The sequence below is a fragment of the Theropithecus gelada genome, chromosome 4 (assembly GCF_003255815.1).
Source record: "Theropithecus gelada isolate Dixy chromosome 4, Tgel_1.0, whole genome shotgun sequence".
Lineage (NCBI taxonomy): Eukaryota > Metazoa > Chordata > Mammalia > Primates > Cercopithecidae > Theropithecus > Theropithecus gelada.
The window spans coordinates 31,785,248-31,804,999 of NC_037671.1; the positions used below are offsets into that span (position 1 = coordinate 31,785,248).

The 19,752-nt window shown below is 39.0% G+C and overlaps 1 pseudogene; it reads right to left on the reverse strand.

The window, feature by feature from the left end:
- Nucleotides 1-18,411: 18,411 nt before the first annotated feature.
- Nucleotides 18,412-19,356, reverse strand: LOC112622547 (annotated as a pseudogene).
- Between the last annotated feature and the right edge of the window lie 396 nt (nt 19,357-19,752).

Consider the following 19,752-nt stretch of genomic DNA (forward strand, 5'->3'; position numbering starts at 1 on the left):
ATTGGGACATTGTCCTAAATGTTCTACATGCTGGCTTTGTCTATTTGTGTCCCCATTTTATTAGTTTCTCTAGCCTTATATTTCCTGTAAAACTTGATGTTACCACTAAAGGTTTGATTAGAGTTAGGTTTAACTTTGTTGGTAAGAATCCTTAGGTGGTGCTATATACTTTTTGCCATACATCAGGGAGCATATAATGTTTTTGATGCTAAGATTGACCAACGGGTTTAATACTTGATAGCTGAATCCCTCCGTGTAAACTTTCCCACTGGTTTTTAATCTGATAGATTCAGCCACCGATGATTTTTGCAAAATCAACCATTTCAATAGAGGTTGTAAAATTGTAATTTTTCTAATTCAATAAGTTTTTCACATTTATTAGTTAGAATTCCTCTATAAAGAAAAACTTTCATTCATCAATTTAACAACTCAGGGCTATTTGGTTATCCTGAAATGTAGTTTGTACAGGAAAGACTGTTTAATTTTCAACATAATTGTCAATTTTCAGAAAAAGCAGTTGTGCCTTAGGTGCCATCAATGGTAACCATCTTACAAAATGTGATAGCCATCCTACAGAATGGCTGGCTGAGCCCTACTGTCCAGCATTCACATCCTTGTGTATCCCCCTTCCACATTGTACCACGGTTGGTTTGTGTGACTGGATGATCTGGTAAAAGTGATGCTATGTTTTTTTAAATTTGTTTTGTTTTTTGAGACAGAGTCTTGTTCTGTTGCCCAGGCTACAGTGCAGTGGCGCCATCTTGGCTCACTAAAATCTCCACTTCCTGGGTTTAAGTGAGTCTCCTGCCTCAGTTTCCCAAATAGCTGGGACTACAGGCATGCACGAGCATGCCCAGCTTATTTTTATATTTTTAGTAGAGATGGGGTTTCACCATGTTGGCCAGGCTGGTCTTAAGCTCCTGGCCTCAAGTGGTCTGCCTGCCTTGACCTCCCAAAGTGCTGGGATTACAGGAATGAGCCACCGCACCTGGCTGATGCTACATTATCTCCAATATTAGGTTATAAAATAATCTATGACTTCTGTTTTGGTCTCTTTTTCTTTCTTAGATCACACAACCGTGAGAAAGCCAAATGCCATGTTGTAAGGAGAGGCCCATGTGGTGAGGAACTGAAGCCTCCTGCCAGCAGCATCACATGAGTGAGTTTGGAAGTGGATCTTTCTATGTTAGTAAAGCCTTCAGATGACTGCAGTCCCGAATGATGTCTTGGGTGCAACCTTAGGATATACGCAGAACCACCAGCCAAGCTGCTCCCAGACTTCTGGTCTGCAGAAACAGGGGAATGGTTTTGAGTGAGGAAACTGCAACCGATGTTTGGTTCTACGTTTTAGGATAGTGCATCAGTTGATAACTAATGCAGAATTTTGTTTTCTCTTTTTGCACATCTAATGTGCACTAATGCACAATCTTTCTGTGCAACTAATGCAAAATTTTGTTTTCTTTCTTTGTGCACAACAAGTGTTCTGCATCAGTTGATAACTAATGCAAAGTTTTGTTTTCTCTTTTTGCATATCAGTATGAACACATGGACTTAAAAAAGTATATTCAATGAGTCTCAATCAATTGCAGTCGTTATTCTTTTTAATGTTCAAATTATTTCATCTTTGATCAGTGGGAGTCCCTTTATTTTATCTCCTGTGTCCTTTTCATCCAACTTTAAGTGTCTTTGCTTTTTTCCTTTATGGCAAGATAAATGTTTCAGACACATGTCGTATATTTCCTGCCTCAGACCTGGAATCAGCCATTTTTCCAAGGTGTTCTGGTGCTTTCAGTGGAGGCAAGGATTGCATACCTTTGTGAATAGTCATGGTTAGCTGCTTAAAAAATGTATCAAAATGAAATAAAATTTGCTTAAGTATGAGATTAAATCCAGGCTACCCCACTCACAATATGTGTGTATCGTACCTTAGACACACCCTAGTTTGTCTATCTACAAAATAGGTCCAGTGTAAATACCTAAATTTCAGAGCTGTTATAAGGATAAATTATATGGAAATATAATATATTAAGTTATGGAAATCACTTAACACAATGCCTGGCATCAAATTTCATGATCAGAATAATTGCAAACCTGGAAGATACTATAATGGTAATGAGGCACACTTTCTTCATTTTACACTTGAGAAAATTGAGGCCCAAGAGATTAGACACTTGCTTGAACATACAAAGGAGGATAAAATTAGAAGAGAATCTAATGACTTCACACTCTTGGATCTCATACCTAGGCTACTTTGGATATAAATGCAGCCTTTCCAGCCCAGTTGGGTCTTGTTTATTCAAAGACAAAGGAGGTAAGAAAACACTTGGCACAGTACTAATAAAGTGGTATTATGGGAAGTGCAACAACTTTATATTGAGAAGATTTGGTTCCTGATTCTGCAACTTGTTAGCTATGACACTGTGAGCAAGTTACTTAATTTCTCTGTGTCTGAATTGCTGCATCTGTAAAATAGAGAAAACAAATCCCTTATGCACAAGTTCATTGTGAGAGGGTTAATATACACATATTGTATATGAAAATGCTTGACCATATTACTTGCTGAATAAAAATCATTATACAAAAATAATTTCTTCAATCCCCCAATTTTATAAATTTTTTTTCTCATCTAATGGAAATTGGCATTTTAAGTAGAATGATCCCTAAGGATACTGTCTATAATTTTGTAAATGACTTCAGTGAATACTGTGCGAAGGCACTGTGCAAGGAGCTACAGGAGAGATGCTATGCATGGTCATCTACCCTCCAGGCTGACTGGGTATAGTCTTTCTTTCCAATGTTAATCTACTTAACAGTAATAATGTCCAGTTCACATATTTTTGTGTGATACCTTCATGAAAGACTGCTATACCCTTTGCTGTTATAAAGATACTTCCACAGTAGGCCCTTAGCATATACTTTAATAATCTTGTTCGATTGACAGACATTTATTTACACTATTTGTTCTTGGCTAACCACAATTGCTCATAAAATATCTCCTAAAATAATTAATACTGGAATTTTGCCAAGGATCCATGTCAAATTTTTCACCCTGTTAATTCCACAGTCCACCTTCTTACTTTTTGAAAATTTGGATATTTGTCAGACTTGGGCATTTGTTGCACTACTCAAAAATGGACCTCAGGGATCCTGTGGCCAATCCTCCTGAACTTTGGGATGCTTTAAGCTGGGCATGAAAACTTGTAGTTACCCTTTTACTATCTTCCTTACGTAAATGTTTGTCCTACTATTCTCAACTTGAAGGTCATGACACTTGATGGAGATATGAAAGCCTGATTATGTTAAGTAATTCTATGGCCCTTCTGCCATCTGTCAGAATTACAAAATTCATTTCCTGGGGCTTTTGGAAAAAAAAACAGCAAATATTTCAGGCATATTAAAGAGTAATGTAAAGAACACTCAACATCTAGCTTGAGACATAAAAGATTATACACACAATTAAATCACCGTGTTTACTCCTCACCAATTCCTTCCCCCTTCCTTCCCAGGTTAACTACTATCTTGATTTTGATGTTATTATTCCTATGCATGTTTACATATTTTTAGTACATATGTGGGTAGCCACAAATATTATATAGTATAATTTACATGTTTTACAAACTGGGGGTGATACAAGCCTAGTGATTTCAACAATTGCCAGCAAACCACCAGGAGCTGGGAGAGAGGCTTGGATCAGATTCTTTTACACAGTCCTCAGAGGAACCAACTCACCAACACCTCGGTCTTGAACTTCTAGCCTCCAGACTTGCGAGAAAATAGATTTCTGATTTTAGGCCACCTAAAATCTTGTGGTACCTGGTTACAGCAGCCCTAGGACACCACCACACATCCCCACATAGCACATATATTCTCTTTTCTGTTGCCCACGTTGAAGTGCAGTGCAGTGGTGTCATCTCAGCTCACTGCAACCTCTGCCTCCCTGGTTCAAGCGATTCTCCTGCCTCAGTCTCCCGAGTAGCTGGGACCACAGGCACGTGCCACCACGCTCAGTTATTATTATTATTTTTTTGTATTTTTGGTAGGGATGGGGTTTTGCCATGTTGGCCAGGCTGGTCTTGAACTCCTGACCTCAGTTGATCCACCTGCCTTGGCCTCCCAAAAGTGCTGGGATTATAGGCCTGAGCCACCACGCCCTGCCTAACACATATATTTTCTTTTCATGTTCTCTAAGGATTGGGATTCTTTTCATTTTCTCAGACCGGAAAGGACAGTTAGCACTGACATTGAACACTCAACATGGTATGATCTCTTGAGAAGATTAAGCAGCGATTTGGTGGCAGATTGATCACTTCGAACACTTTTTATTAATGGGGTGGGTTTGAAGTGGGCAGAGACTCATCCTTATAGGGATTTATATGCATTCCAGGTACAGTTTTGCCTTCCCTGTCTCCAATGCCTGTGCTAATACTACCCAAGGACTCACTATGTCTGGTGTACTGACATGGGACCTTGCCTTACATCTCAGACCAAGGGACTCACTTTACTGTGAAGGATGTGTTACAAAGGGCACATGATCATGGGATCTACTGGTCCTACCTTATTTTATATCACACAGAAATGGCAGCCTGTTTCCCTCCAGCTTTGCCAACATAATGATTAGCAAAACCTTTTAATTATGTGAATTAATTGTGAAACTGACAACCGTGAAATCTGAACTAGATAGTAGAGAAACTGGAACTGGGAAGACCAGTTAGGAAGCTGTTTGGAAACAAAGATACACATGAGTTTTAAAGCTGTGGGCTAATGTAGATGTTGATGTGATTACAAGTCTCTGTTAAAAGGGTTTAGGGTGGTTTTAGTTTGAGGTGGTTTTAGATTATTATTTTTGCTAAAGAATCCAGAAATGACTAAATTTCTGGATTACCCTGTCAATCACTTCTGACACTATACCCATATGATGTTCCTAAGGAAGTTGAACAAAAGGAGTGATAGCCAAATGGGACTAACTATAATAGCTAATATTTATTGAGCACTTATTAATACTTTACTAAACATATTGTGTGTATATTTTACTTAATCTTCTATGGGGCAATAAGCAGAACTATTCAGAAATGATCCTGGGATCTCACTCTAGATTGCCCAGGAAATGAGCTAGCTAGAACTGGGGTTTCCCGCTCCTCTTGGAAAGAGAGGTTGCACCTAAATTTAGCTTCGCATGAGATCAGCTGCTTACACTCCCTAACAGGAGGGGGCTGCAACTCTCCACAGGATGCATGGTCTCCAGGTGTTGGGCATCTGGTCTTCCTCAGATGCTTCCTCAGCTCTGCTGGCATCTAAACCCAGACTGCCTGGCAATCAAGTAGTCTGCTTGTTGTCTTACTGAAAAGTGGTGTTCAAGTTTATCCTTGAGCAGATAGAATAATTGGGTCAGGACCAGAGCCCCAACCTATTGCATGTCAAATGGCTTGTTCTTGCCCCTGGTTCACCTCTCCATGAGATCATGAGAGGATTGAGAACTCTATGCGTCTTGTGCCTGATTCTTGGTTTCTAAGTTTCCCCAGTAAATCTTATTCCCGTTCCTTAACTCATACTATGTGATATTGTAGAATTTATTGCAAGGCCCATTGTATCACATCCTTGCAGCAAATTTATGACTTAGAAATTACTATTTCTATCTTAGAGATGAGGAATACGAGAGACAGAAAAAGTCACATAGCTGGTAGGTGGTAGGATTTGAAACCAAGTCATCTGATTCCTGAGCCTGTGATCTCAAAAACTTTGTTAAACTAAATGGAACTACTAATTTATAAAGAGCTAAGTGAGTGCTCAGATAATCGAAGAATCACCCATGGAGAAGTTCAAATCTCATGCAGAAGTTCAGATCTCAGTTGGAGCATGTAGCCTAGATTTAACTTCCAGTGGTGCCTTTAACTTTCTCCTAAGTCTTAGGCTTGTATCAACTGCTGGCCAGCTACATGGAGGAAATAAGTTGAGAAAAGGCAGGAAGCAACATGGCTGGGTCTCGAGAGAAGATCTAAGCTTAGCTGTGTCGTGCTCTGTGGGCCCAGAGGAGAGGAAAAGCAAGACAAAGTCTTAAACTTTCCACGAGATATCAAGACCTTGTTGATGTCCTAGAACATGACCAATCAGATTAATGATGGCTGTACATTGGAAGAGTAGCTGAGAAAGGATTAAGCTGAGGCAGGCCTGGTGTGGGCAGAAGATGTTGAATGTTTCCCACTACCCCTTCCAGCCCACTGGAAGAATGTTTTTGTTTTGTTTTGTTTTTGTTTTTAAAATACACTCAAGATGAGCTCCATTAGTCATTTCCTCATCTCACTTGTTATTCCAGTTAAGCAAAACCTGAAGGACAGAAAGATCACAAACTTATTAATCTCTGGACAAACCTAGTTCAGGGCCAGAATCAGGAGGGTGAATCTCAGGAGGCTGTAATCCAACTGACTGCAAGTAGGATTTTGGAATAACAGTTTCTGAGGTGTCACAAAGAACTGTCAGCACTTGTATCTGTTCTCTTTCTAACAGAATTTTTAGTTTCTTCTATGATCCCAAATTTCATACTATAACCAGGAAGTAGGCAGAAATGTCCTTTTGATGAAACAAATAATCAAACTTTTCTAGTAATCCTCTTTGTGTATTTTTCCAGCCACAGAACTGAGCCATTCATTACCCAAAGCTAAACCCTGCCTACATGGTAACGCTTTTGTAGATGGAATTCTTTCTCTCCTACACCCCTTTTTTCCTGCAGTCCCTTATACTCTCCCAATACCAGTGTGACTCAAGGGGCCTTCAGTTCTGTCCTAATTCAGTCTCTCACATTCAGGCTGCGCCTCCTGAGTCATCAGAATGCGTGAGAAGGCTCTGTTCCTTCAGGGAATATTTTCTTTTGGTAGGGCTATCTCACCGAGTCAGGCTTACTAATTATGTCCCAGAGTAGGCTCAGTCTCCGGCCTTTCACGGAGCTTAGAGAGCTCTGGAGAGCTAGAGGACGCAAATCCACTCAGTCCCCCTGGGCTTGCTTTGTTACGACCCTGTAGCATTTGCCGCCAGCCTCCCGCCCCCGGAAGGCGCGCCTCTTTTTCCGTCCGCGCGGAATCTCGTCTTGCTTTTCCGCAGGTGGTTGCGGGAAGACGTACAGGGAAGGGTCGGGATGGTGCCTGAGGTGGTCACGACCACACCCAGGGCTGCACCCTCATCAGAGACACCTCTAAGTTGCTACAAGGCCAGAGACACCAGAAAGAGGAAGACTCCAGGATATTCCGAGAGGAGTGGAGGCAAATGGGATCGACTGGCCTAAAACGTGCCCTCCGGCCCGGAATCCCGCGTCTGGGGGAACGGAGACCCGGGCACACCCCACTTGCTTGCTCGGTGGCTTATCACAAATTACGTGGAGGGGGAGCTCTTCCAGACTAAACTTGGGTTGTCCTCGTCTCCCTTTCCCACAGTGTCGCAGAGAAGGGAGTTGTCTTGGTCACTGTTAAGAGCTGAAATGAACGCCGAGGCTCTAAGTGGCCCTGGAGTACAGGCTCGCCGAAGGCATCGAGCGTGTGCGGGCCGGGAGCGCCGTCTTCTGGGGAAGGGGTGTCATTAGTTACACTTTTTTTAAATGTTGCGGATCGATGAAAGAAAAACTTCAGAGATGGGGATCCCCAAGGAGGAAGAGAGAACAGCGATCAGGGCCTTAAACCTCACACCTGAACAAATTTGGCCGGAGTTACTGAGCGGCAGGCTCTCTGATGGAGATGGTTGCTTTCAGACTGTAAGACGTGAAAACAAAGAGCAGCCCCTCAGAAGGAACTCAAGACTTACTGAGATGCAACTGCCGTGAAAAAGCGGGTGCACAGTGGGGGGTCTGTCTGCCCACTTAGAAGGACTACTATGGCCTGTGCAGAGATCCGAAGTTTGCTCTCATTATAATGCGGACTGTCAATGCTAATACTGTGGCCTATTTTTCAATAGCGCCACCTTGTGGCAGTGACAAAATGGCCGTAGTGCACTTGGGCTCAGGTGCTTTCTTGAGTGTGCAAGCTGATAAGAACTCAATTTTTGAATCTGAGATTTAGAGATTATTCGGGCAGAAGGAGATCCCTAAATGTAAACACTGACATTTTGTTAATACTGCAAGTGGGGAATGATGAATAGACAAATAACAATAAAGAAAGTAATGGGCCACATTTGTGTTCAGAATTCATGGAACTTTTTTTTGATTTTTCTATTTCTCATTTTTTATTGATGCATAATACATGTAATATTTTGACGTTCATATAATGTATAAAGATCAAAGATAAGGATAACTTGTATGTGTGTGTGTATATATATATACACGTGAAACCTTAAATATTTATCCTTTCTTTTTGCTGGGAACATTCGAATTCTTCTTCTCTAAATGTATCTAAATACATCTATATCTATCAAGCAATCTTTTAGGTATTTTGAAATGTCTAATAGATTATTATTATTATTATTTTGAGATGGAGTCTAGCACTGTCACCCAGGTTGGAGTGCAATGGCCTGATCTCCGCCCGCTGCAACCTCTGCCTCCTGGGTTCAAGAGATTCTCCTGCCTTAGCCTCCCAAGTAGCTGGGGTTACAGGCACACGCCACCACGCCCGGCCAATTTTTGTATTTTTAGTAGAGGCGGGGTTTCACCATTTTGGTCAGGCTGGTCTTGAACTCCTGACCTCGTGATCCGCCCACCTCGGCCTCCCAAAGTGCTGGAATTACAGGCGTAAGCCAAGGCGCCCAGCCAGAAATTTCTAATAGATTATATTAACTATAGTCACCCTACTGATTTATTGAACTCTGGTCTTCTTTCTTCTAATTGTATATTTATACCCTTTAACCAACCACTCTTTATCCCCCACTTCCTTACCCTTCCCAGCCTCTGATAACCACCAATATACTCTCTAGCTTCATGAGATCTACTGTTTTAGCTCCCACATAGGAGTGAGAACATGCAGTATTCATGGATCCCATTCATCATGATGAGCGATCTTCTTAATGGGTTGTTGAATTGGCGTTGCTAGTTATTTTGTTGAGAATTTTTGCATCTATGTTCATCAGGGGTTTTGGTCTGCAGTTTTCTTTGTTTGCTGTATCCTTGTCTGGTTTTGGCACCAGGGTAATGCTGGCCTTGTAGAATGAGTTTAGAGGTATATCCTCCTCTTCAATTTTTTTTTAAAAGAGTTTGAGTAGAATGGTATTAGTTCTCTAAACATTTGCTAGAATTCAGCAGTGAGGCCATATGTCCTGTGCTTTTCTTTGATGAGTAACTTTTTATTAAGGCTTCAATTTCACTACTCATTATTGGTTTGCTGAGGCTTTCTATTTATTCATGGTTCAATCTTAGTAGGTTGTATATGTTTAATAATTTATCTATTTCTTCTATGTTTTCCAATTTGTTGGTGTATAGTTGTTCCTAACAGTCTCTAATGATTCTTTGTATTTTTGTGGTCTCAGTTATATCTCTTTTTTTTCCCCTGATTTTATTTATTTGGGTTGTTTCTCTTTTTTAGTCTAGGAAAAGATTTGTTAGTTTTGCTTATCTTTTCAAAAACTCAACTTTTCATTTCATTGATCAGATGTATTTATTTTTTAGTTTCAATTTCATTTATTTCTGCTCTGATATTTATTATTTCTTCCCTTCTACTGACTTTGAGTTTGGTTTATCCTTGCTTTTTGAGTTCCTTGAGATGCATTCTTAGGTTGATTATTTGAAGTCCTTTCCCTTTTTTGATGTAGGTGTTTATTGCTATAAAATTATTGTTAGACAAATTCTGTAGGCTTTGGCATGTTGTATTTCTTTTTTTCTTTTTCTTTCTTTTTTTTTTTTTTGAGACGGAGTCTCGCTCTGTCGCCCAGGCTGGAGTGCAGTGGCGGGATCTCGGCCCACTGCAAGCTCCGCCTCCCGGGTTCCCGCCATTTTCCTGCCTCAGCCTCTCGAGTAGCTGGGTTTACAGGCGCCCGCCACCATGCCCGGCTAATTTTGTTTTGTATTTTTAGTAGAGACGGGGTTTCACCATGTTAGCCAGGATGGTCTCCATCTCCTGACCTCGTGATTCGCCCACCTCAGCCTCCCAAAGTGCTGGGATTACATTCGTGAGCCACCGCGCCCGGCCAAAATCTCTAAACTTTCTTGTTAGTTTATTCATTGACCCATTGGTTGTTTAGTAGCATGTGTTTGATTTCCACGTGTTTGTATAGTTTCCAAGGTTCCTTTTGTTATTGATTTCTGGTTTCATTCCACTGTGGTCAGAAAAGATACTTTATATAATTTTTACTTTTTTTGAATTTGCTGAAACTTCTTTTGTGGCTTAAGATATGGTCTATTCTGGAGAATGTGCCATGTGCAAGTGAAAAGAATGTGCAGCTGGGTGAAATGTTCTGTAAATGTCAGTTAGGCCTACTTGGTCTAGTGCATAGCTTAATTCCAATGTTTCTTTGTTGATTTTCTGTCTGGATAATCTGTCCATTACTGAAAGAGAGGTGTTGAAGTCCCTACTATTATTATATTGGAGCCTATCTCTCCCTTGACATTTATTGTTTGTCTTACATATTTGGATGCTCTGGTGTTGGGTGCACAGATATTTATAATTTTTAATCTCCTCTTGATGAATTGACCCATTTATCATTACATAGTGACCTTTTGTCACTTTTTATATTCCTTGACTTGTAGTCTATTTTATCTAATATAAATATACCTAATCCCATTCTTTTTGATTTCCACTTGCATGGAATATCTTTTTCCATAAATTCACTTTCAGCCTAGGCAAGGTGGGTTTCTTGTAGCACCACATAGTTGGATCTCGTCTCTTTACCCATTTAACTACTCTACATCTTTTAATTGGAGAATTTAGTCCATTTATATTTGGTGTTATTGATAAGTAAGGACTTATAACTGCCATTTTGTTGCTTGTTTTCTGGTTGTTTTGAAACGTCTCTCTTCCTTTCTTCTTTTTCTACTGTATTCTTTTGTGGTTAAGTGATTTTCTCTGGTAGAATGCTTCAATTCATTGCCTTTTATTTTTAGTGTATTTATTATAGATTTTTGCATTGGGGTTACCATGAGGCTTACAAAACACATCTTATAGCTATTTTATTTTATTATTTATTTACTTATTATTCTGAGACAGGGTCTCTGCCACCCAGGCTGGAGTGCAGTGGTGAGATCTCAGCTTACTGCAGCCTCTACCTTATGAACTCAAGCAGTCCTCCTACCTCAGCCTCCTGAGTAGCTGATACCACAGACACGTGCCACCATAGCCAGCTAAGTTTTGTATTTTTTGTAGAGATGGGGTTTTGCCATGTTGCCCAGACTGGTTTTGAACTCCTGAGCTCAAGTGATTAGCTAGCCTTGGCCTCCCAAAGTGCTAGGATTACAGGCATGAGCCATGGCGCCCAGCTGATATTTTACAAAGATGACAACTTATCTTTGATCACAAAGAAAAGACTAGAAACAAACAAACAAAAATCTTTAAAATCCCCCACAAATCCCTGCCCTTTAACTCTATGCCCCCACACTTTGACTTTTTGTTGTCTCAGCTTACATATTTTTATATTGTCTATCTCTTAGCAGGTCACTGTAGCTATTATTGTTTTTGATAGGTTTGTCTTTTAGATTTCATACTAGAGTTATAAATGGATTGCACACCACAATTAGAGTATTAGAATATTCTGGGTATGTCTTGTACTTAATTTTACCAGTGTTTATTTTTCCTTCAAATGTTTTCTTTACGCATATTAGCATTTTTCTCTCTTAGATTGAAGGACTTCATTTGCCATTTATTTTAAGATGGGCTTGGTGGTAGTGAGTTCTCAGCTTTTGTTTGTCAGGGAAATGCTTTATGTCTCCTTCATATTTGAAGAATGACTTTTCTGCTACATTATTCTTGAATGGCAGTTTTCTTTCTTTTTTCTATTAGTACTTTGAAAATGTCATCCCACATCTACCTGGCCTGTATAGTTTACATTGAGGAGTCTGTTGCCAGAATAATTGGAGCTCTTTGTATGTTATTTACTTCTTTTCTCTTGCTGCTTTTATTTTTTATTTTATTTTTTTGAGACTGACTTTCACTCTTGTTGCCCAGGCTGGAGTGCAGTGGTGCTGTCTCAGCTCACTGCAACCTCTGCCTCCCTGGTTCAAGTGATTCTCCTGCCTCAGCCTCCCGAGTAGCTGGGATTACAGGCACCCCCTACCATGCCCTACTACTTATTGTATTTTTATTGGAGACAGGGTTTCACCATGTTGGCCAGGCTGATCTCAAACTCCTGACCTCAGGTAATCCACCTGCCTTGGCTTCCCAAAGTGCTGGGATTACAGGCATGAGCCATGGTACCCAGCCAACTTTTGTAATCCTCGCTTTGTCCTTGACCTTTGAGAATTTGATTATTGTATGTCTTGGGGTAGTCTTATTTGGGTTGAATCTGTTTCATGTTCTCTGATCTTCTTGTACCTAGATACCTATATATTTCTTAGGTTTGGAAAGTTTTGAGTTACTATTTCTTTGGGTAAGCTTTCTAACTTTTGCTCTGGCTGAATTCCCTCTTGAGAACTGATCATTCTTAGATTTGTCTTTTTGAGGTACTTTTCTATATTATTTAGGTGATCTTCATTCCTTTGTATTCTTTTCCCTTTTTTCTCCTCTGACTGTATTTTCAAATAGCCTGTCTTTGAGTTTACTAATTCTTTCCACTGTTTGATCCATTCTGCTGTTGAGAGTCTCTAATAAATTTTTCAGTTTGACAAGTATATTTCTCAGTTCCAAGATTTCTGTTTGATTTTAAAAAATTATTTTAATCTCTTTGTTCAATTTCTCTGATAAATTTTTGAATTGCTTTTGTGTGTTATCCTGGAGTTCACTGAGTTTCTTTAAAACTGCTATTTTGAATTCTTGGTGAGAGAGCTCACATATCACTGTCTTGTTAGGGTAAGTCACTGGTTCCTTGCTTTGTCTGTTTGGTGAAGTCATGTATATTAGTCCGTTCTAATACATAAATACATGAGACTGGGTAATTTATAAAGAAAAGAGGTTTAATTAGCTCATGGTTCTGCAGGCTGTACAGAAAGCATGACAGCATCTGCTTTTTTTTCCCTCTTGGTCTTGCCTTCTTTTTGACATCACATGGAGCCTGAAGTCCAGGTGTTTGTTGGCCCTAGTAAATGACTGGAGCACTGCCGGACCCAAATGGAGAAGGTCTTACCGGGGATATCCCAATAGGATGGGAAGGCTGGCTAGAATTCTGTGTTCAGGGAACCTGGGGAACATATCTCCTATGGTGTGGTGCTGTTGACCAGCTTCGCTGATTTGGTGTCTCCTTTGGCTGAGTTAAAGAAGAGTGTTTCTAGGGCTGGGGAAGGAAGTCTCACCTCCCCACTTTTTCTCTGGTTGTCTTTGGGAATATTTCTCCCTTTAGATACTTAGGTACCTCAACCTGTGGGTTGAAGTAGGGACAGATCTCTTGCCAGGGAACCCAAGATGTTGGGGAAACTAGTTATCCACTTCAATCTCACTTTTTCCAGTGTAGAAACTGGGGGTGAGGTGGGGGAAGTTTTCCACATGCTTGGTGCTAGGCTTTGGGTGCTAGATTTGGGAGAGGGATGTCACAGATTTGGAGGTCTGAGTCTTATAGTGCCTGCTTGAAGTTTTTTACTTCTCTATGGCCACAGGCACAGTCCCATCCTCATATTTGAGTTCTGGGATATTGCTGGTGATAATCTCAGCACCGTGTATTTGTTTTAGGTTTTCCGTGGAGGAAAAGTAAAGCCAGCTTCCTTCTATGCAGCCATTTTGGAACCAGAACTCTCACATATTCCATGGAACATTTCTAGCCAGCAAGGTACAAAGAATAGCAAGGAAACAAACTTTTTTTTTTTTTTTCTCTTTTTTTTTCTCTTCAGTATTTCAGTTGACTCACAAGAACATAAAATGTGACCTATCTTTTCATTTGGCCACTTTAAATGTTAACTTAATATCTTAGATAAAAATAGTTTAAAATACACATCCACTTAAGTTAAAAAGAAAAGAAAAAAGAAAAAATAGTCTAAAATTTTATTATTCTTTGATAGTTTTTCTTGTGATGCTACACCTAGTGACTACCATATTTTAAAACAGACATGTTCTAATTGCTCTTGAATCTTCAACTTGAAAGAAACTCCATGGTTTTATAAATTAGTGATAACAGTGAGTGTCCTCTTTAAAAAGATCTGCCATTTCTGACAAATGACAAATAGCTCATATTATTTTTTCTTAAAAGGAACTCTATTCTTTTAACATACAGTTTCTCTTGTTTAATAAAACTGAAAGTAAAGAGTAGATAGAAATAGTCCTACATCAGTTCAGGTCAGGTTTTGTTGCCAACAGAGTTATGAAAACTTTTAGTTTTCTACCTGGGCATGGTGGCTCTCACCTGTAATACCAGCTACTTGAGAGAATTGCTTGAGGCCAGGAGTTTGAGATCAGCCTGGGCAACATAGTGAGACTCAAAATAAAAAAAAGGAAAGCATTTAGTGTTCTGACCATTTTAGTTTTGTTTTTTATTTGAATTTTAAATTTTTTTATTTCAATAGGTTTTTTGGGGGACAGGTGGTGTTTGGTTACATGAATAAGTTCTTTAGTGGTGATTTCTGAGATTTTGGTGCATCCATCATTTGAGCGGTGTACACTGTACCCAATGTGTAGTGTTTTATCCCTCACCAACCCCCACCCTTTTCCCCGAGTCCCCAAAGTCTAATGTATTGTTCTTACATCTTTGCATTTCTGACCATTTTAGATTCAGAATTATGGATAAGGGATTTTCAGCCTATATTGATTGTGTCTAGAAGTTCTGTTTGTTTCTTTAAAAAAATGTTCATGTAGCAGCAGGTAACTACTACAACCAGAAATAAATGAGATATTGTTTCAGCAAATTCTTTTTTTTTTTGAGATGGTGTCTTGCTCTGTTGCCCAGGTTGGAATGCAGTGGCATGATCTCGGCTCACTGCAACCTCTGCCTCCTGGGTTCAAGCCATTCTCCTGCCTCAGCCTCCCTAGTAGCTAGCTGGGACTACAGGTGTCCACCACCACGCCCAGCTAACTTTTTGTATTTTTAGTAGAGACAGGGTTTCACCATATTGGCCAGGCTCGTCTTGAACTCCTGACCTTGTGATCCATCTGCCTCAGGTTCCAAAAGTGCTGGGATTACAGGCTTGAGCCACTGTGTCTGGCCACAAATTCTTGATACTATATTATGTTTTTGCTACCAGGCAAAAGGGGCTCACTGCTGGATGTGCTAGAAGCCAATACTATGACACTGGATTTCTAAGAAAAGAAAAACTTTTCATTATAGGTTGATCAACAAGGAGACAGGAATCTAGCTCAACTGTATCTCCCTGTGCTGGCTTTAAGATAGTGATTTTATTAGAAAAGGTTTATGGGTGGATTCTGGAATTAGCAGGTGATTGGTGGAAGGAAAAGGGAGGTCTAGAAAGTCCTCAGAAATGCATAGTTGTCTCTCCATTCCTCTTTGTGGGTCCCAGGTGCAAATTCAAAGGGAGTTAGTATGAAACATGCAGTAGAAATTCGGGTGTGACATTAACAAGCTTGTTCTGTGCAAACTCCATTTGGCCATATTGCTTCCAATTAATTTTGGCCACTTTTGTTATCTCACAAATGGAGGGAATTTCAGTGTTTCAGAAAGTTATTTATTTTCTTATCTGCTATCTGGCAAACTCAAGAATATCTGCCAGTTATTGGTTTCCTATTCTTTGGGGGCACAATTTCAGTTTCAACTTTTCAGCAAGTTGTTTCTTTTCTTATATGCTATCCTATAAACTCAAGAATTTTATCATTAAAAAAACCCCTTTGGGGCATGATTTCTTTATCAAACTTAAAAAAATCCCCAATATAACAGGGAATTTCCAGCATTTTAACCTGAAACTGAAGACCATCGTTGAATGCAGGTTTCAATTGCCAATCTAGAAGTTTACTAATTCTTCTGTGTATTGGAGCCTAGATGTGCATATCTTTGTCAATCAGTTTGGCCTAAGGGAGTCTTTATTTTAATCATCTTTTCAAATAGGAAAAAGCCTCAAATTAAGTGTTTTCTCAAACTTTTTCATTATAGCTATCTCATTTCTAACAAAATTTTAGTGCCACAGTTATATTGTGTAACTGCTTATGTACAGAGGCTCTTTGGAGGACCACCAACCATTGTAATACTAAAGATTTTTGCTACCTCCCCTGGAATCAATTTTGCCCGTGTGGGGGTGATACCATTCCTGATATGAAGGTATACACTGAGAGAAATAAGACAAAATATTAAACCAAATTTTAACATAGGTGACAATACTTTAAAAGAAAATTAGTTAAAAAAAATGTAGTCATTATTTCTGGGATACGAGATAATGAGCAATTATTTCTTTTATTTCCTAGCTTCCATTATATACTTATATATACCTATAGGGGATGTTGTAGATTCTATAATATTATGTATATATTCTATAATTTTAAGTATGTGAAAGAAAAACTGTATCTTTTCCTTTGCCAAGTCATAGGTCTTTAAATATATTAAATTTTAGGGTTAGATGATTTATATATCTTTAGTGTTAACACAAACTGAATATATTGCTTTACTTTTTTTTTTTTTTTTTTACAGACAGGACATTTTTTAATGGTTTCCTTTCAGAAAGTTTATCTTGACATAAAAGTGCACTTCACTTGCTCTCAATTCAAACATTTGTCTTCATATTTCTAAATACAAGTGTTTCTGGAAAGGTTTTTTTAAATTTTTCATTTTCTAATTTTATTTATTATTATTATTATAATAATACTACTTTAAGTTCTAGGGTACATGTGCATAACGTGCAGGTTTGTTACATATGTATACTTGTGCCATGTTGGTGTGCTGCACCCATCAACTCGTCAGCACCCATCAACTCGTCAGCACCCATCAACTCGTCATTTACATCAGGTATAACTCCCAATGCAATCCCTCCCTCCTCCCCCCTCCCCGTGATAGGCCCCAGTGTGTGATGTTCCCCTTCCCAAGTCCAAGTGATCTCATTGTTCAGTTCCCACCTATGAGTGAGAACATGCGGTGTTTGGTTTTCTGTTCTTGCGATAGTTTGCTGAGAATGATGGTTTCCAGCTGCATCCATGTCCCTACAAAGGACACAAACTCATCCTTTTTTATGGCTGCATAGTATTCCATGGTGTATATGTGCCACATTTTCTTAATCCAGTCTGTCACTGTGCTTTACTATTCATTACCCAATGAGAATTTGTGATATTCTGTAGATTTGATAACATTTTCATGGAGATTTAATTAAAAGCATTGACATAATCATTCTATAGACATGTATTGGCTATGTAATTCATGTCAGAAACTGATTAGACACAGCAAAATCACACATGAATAAGAAGGTCTATATTGTTGAAAAGCTTACTAATGCATCTTCTTCAAACAGACATACAAACAAATAATGAAGTAAAAATGGGATAATGCCATATACTTATATGGTCAGAGGTTTTAGGGACTATAGGCCATAGACCGATGAGATTTATAAATACTTTTCAGTTGAGATACAATTTCAGCAGGGTATAGAAGGTTGAATAGAAGGTTTTTAAGTGATAAATGCCTAGAAAGATTTAGGATCACTCATTTTTAACAAAGGGAAATTGATATTCTTTTTCAGTGGCCACAATTTTATCATTCTATACTTTTGTCTTTCTTCCATAGTTCTTATGACACCATAAAGTTTACAGTGTCTTCATGCTTTCCTTAGCCTCTGATTTTTCTGTCCTCCCTCATATTTTTTATGTTTACCAAGGTCAATTTTAGAGTCACTTGCAAAGAAAATATAACTATTGGGTACTGGGCTTAATACCTGAGTGATGCAGTAAGATGTACAATAACCCCCCATGATACGTGTTTATGTATGTAACAAATCTTCACCTAAAATAAAAGTAAAAAAAAAGAAGAGGAATCAAAACCTTGAAATAAATGTATGATGTTCTTGCTGTGGAAATTTAGAAGCCACAGGGTTTAAGGATTGTAGAGAGATCCTAAGCCCTTATCACTCCCATCTTCTTACTCAATTACTTCATGTAGGCTGTGACTTACTGTCTTTGAAATAACATAGCAAGGGCACTGTAGATGTGAGGAATCTTTCACTTGCAGAGAGGATTTTCAATCTCTGAAATGGCTGATTTGCAGAGAAGTGGAGTCATTTATTCTCTAGCATAGCGATTTCCAAATTTTGAATTTATTTACCAGTAAAACAAAGTAAAAACAAAGTAAAGCAAAGTAAAAGCATAAGCTTGCTAAATTTTCTTTTGTCATTTAAGAGCATCAGGCTTTGAACATGAATGTGTTTTGGATAAATAAATTGATTTAACTTCTCTTGATAAATGCCAACATTTCTTTAGTGCTCTACATTCTACTTTTCTTCCATCTAATTCATGATTTTGCTGAACATTTTTTCATCCACAGTATTCTCCTCAGTGCACTCTTTACATCTTTGTTTTGTAAAGTGTAGATCGGAGGGTTAAGGCTGGGTGTGATGATTGTGTAAAAGAGAGTGAAGAACTTCCCTTCATCTTGGGATATGGTATTCTGTGGCTTCATGTATATATAAATGATTGTTCCATAAAACAGAATTACTACTGTGAGGTGGGAGCCACATGCATTAAGGACCTTTTGCCACCTTGTTGCTGGCTTGATCCTCATTACAGCTTGAGTGATAACTCCATATGAGATAAGAATTAGTGATAGAGGTATGAAAAGAAATACCACTCCAAGAGCAAAGACAACAATCTCAATTACTTTTGAATAGACAGAAGCCATCTTGATCAATGCTGGCATCTGACAGAAAAAATTATCCACTTCCCGGTGCCCACATCTTGGCAACTTCAAAGTCAAGGAGCAAACAATTAAGGCACCGGCAAGACCACTCAACGAGGCAGTGAGCACCATTTTCTGGCAAAGCTGAGGGTGCATTATTAAGGTGTAGTGAAGAGGTTGACAGACAGCAGCATAACGATCATAGGCCATCACAACCAATAGAAGACATTCTGTGGCTCCCAAGTCAAGGACAAAGAAGAATTGGAGCACACACCCTCCATAAGTAATAGATTTTTTTGGACCCCATTGATTTGCCAGCATCTGGGGGATAATGCTAGTTGTATAACAAAGGTCCAAAACAGACAAACTGGATAAGAAAAAATACTTGGGGGTATGGAGCTGGGTGTCTAGATAAGATACAAGAATGATGGTTGGATTTCCTACCAGAGTCACAATATAAACGATGAAGACAACCACTGAGATGATGGGCTCTAATTGGGGTCAATCAGAAAACCCCAGAAGGATGAAATCTGTTCCAGAACTTCCATTGCTTGTTTCCATTACTCCTTAAGAAAAGCTAGGAGACAATATCATGGTAACTAAAAATAGTGTCAGCTTTAGGTAGAACTGAACATCTCCGAAGTTTGTCATGGGTATCCAAAACTCTTATTTGCATGCTTTCTCTCATTGGGAACATCTCTTTTAACATTTCCCCATGGCCCAGTGCCAACAACTTGTTCATGTTTAATCCAAAATGAATCTAATAATATGCTAAATCCAATCAGGCTGAATTGTAAATCATTGAAAAAACTTAATTTGCGATGTCATTCATTGTTCTATGTATTTCAATTAAGTAATAAAATCATGAAGTCAGTTACGTGATTTTTAAGAGAAGCGTACGTATTGAGGAGTTGTTCCTCTTTGAAGCTGTGATGTAAGCATCACTTGATCATGATA